Source organism: Kogia breviceps, chromosome 2, assembly GCF_026419965.1.
Source record: "Kogia breviceps isolate mKogBre1 chromosome 2, mKogBre1 haplotype 1, whole genome shotgun sequence".
Taxonomy (NCBI): domain Eukaryota; kingdom Metazoa; phylum Chordata; class Mammalia; order Artiodactyla; family Physeteridae; genus Kogia; species Kogia breviceps.
The window spans coordinates 129,697,591-129,699,442 of NC_081311.1; positions in this window are offsets into that span (position 1 = coordinate 129,697,591).

A 1,852-nucleotide genomic window follows, 5' to 3' on the forward strand; every position below is an offset into this window, starting at 1 on the left:
TTGGCCGGGGCTCCTGTCATCTGTTTAACTTCAGCTGAAGGATCCACTTCTAAGATGCTGCTGTCACATGGCTTGCACGTTGGTGCTAGCTGTTGGCTGTCCCATGGGGCTGCTACAGTGTCCTCAGCAACACCGTAGTTGGCTTTACCAGGAGCAAGGGATCCAAGAGAACAAGGTGGAAATAGCAATGTATTTATGACCTAGTCTGGGAATTCACACATCACTGCCATAATATGTTGGTCACACAGGCGAAAACTGATACAATGTGGCAAGGGATTACACAGGGGCATGAACCATTTGGGACCATCTAGGAAACAGGCTTGCACACACAGGTCCATAGAAGAAATGTATGACAACACTCACCGCAGTATTATTTGCAGTGACAAGGAGTTGCAGGCAACTTAGGTTTTCATTCTGAGAGAAGTTTGAAAGTAAAATGTGGTACACGCATGTGATGGAATACCTGGTAGCAATCAAAAGTAATGAACCAGATTTATGTATTCCTTTTTCAACTCAAAAGAAACAAAATTAGAAAAATAGAATGGTATGTATAGCATAATGCAACTGATAGAAGTTTGAAAAACACTGTATATGTATTTTTTCCCCACACTATATATTTTTAAAGATGTATGTGCTGCTAAATACATATATAAAAGGTTGACTGGAACGACATATGTGGTTGTATGTGGGAGGAAAGGGAATTGAAGAGGAGCTGAAGGAAGAAGTAAGAAAATGAAAGAAAAGAGGGGCTTTGCAAGAACAATGTGAAGAGTGTGTCATGAATTGAGGAGAGGAATTATCTTAATTCTGTGTAGTTGAGGTTTTAAGAAAATTTTTTTTTTTTTTTTTTTTTTTTAGGCAGAGTTGTAATGTGGTCCAAGCAGGCCTCCTAAGAGATCTAACTGAGGCAAAATTCCTAGTAGATAAGGTTCTACTAGTTTCTCTGTGTTGTATTTTTTATGAGTCATATTCTTGTGGAAGGAAAATTTCAATTGTCTTAAAATACCTCTCTTATCTCCTTGTTGGAATGAAATTCTTTTAACAGAACACAGACTTCTTTTGTTTCTCAAATGCAAATAATCTTGAGAGAGGTAGTCCACAAATACAATTTATAAAAAGGAGTAAATCATTGATATCAGATTTCCTTGTTAAGGATGTGTTTCATAGGAGGCTAAATGAACAGGATTTTAAATTTCTTGAAAGGGTATGGGGGTAGAGGGGATAGAAAAGAGAAGGAGCACAGAGGGGGTGCATTAAGGTACCAAAGACAGATCAGCTCCCTCATTGATTTTGATTAAAACTAGTGCTTTTAACAAACTTCATTTTGGGGTTGAAATAAGAAAAAGAGATTGCCTTGCATTTATGATAATTTAGTTCTTTTGAGTTCAAGGCATACCCACAGATAAATTTTCATTTGTTTAATTTTAACCACGGTTAACAACTAAATAAATATATTAATTTACTCTCTAGATGTTGTTTCAAACTGATGACTATTTTGGGGGTTCGGTAGTATGATTGGGTTATCCTTAGGATAAATCAAAATCTATACTTGAGGTCAGGCCAATTTTTTTACAATTCACAGAGCAACCAGGACTAAAATGGAGAAGGTTCAGGTTAAAGCCTAATTTATCTTAGAAAAAGTATGTTGTGCATACTTGTAATTGTATGATAGCAGAGGATTAGGAAAAATGTTTTTATATTTGAGGAGAATAATAATACTGGTTTTACTGAAGATAGGTCCAACCTATGGCACTGTGAATGCAAGAGTCATTCACATAACAAATGATCCACATGCGTATTGTAACAATTGTTCTGGAGACTAATTGTGGCCCTTTGGGGATCACGGGCCAGT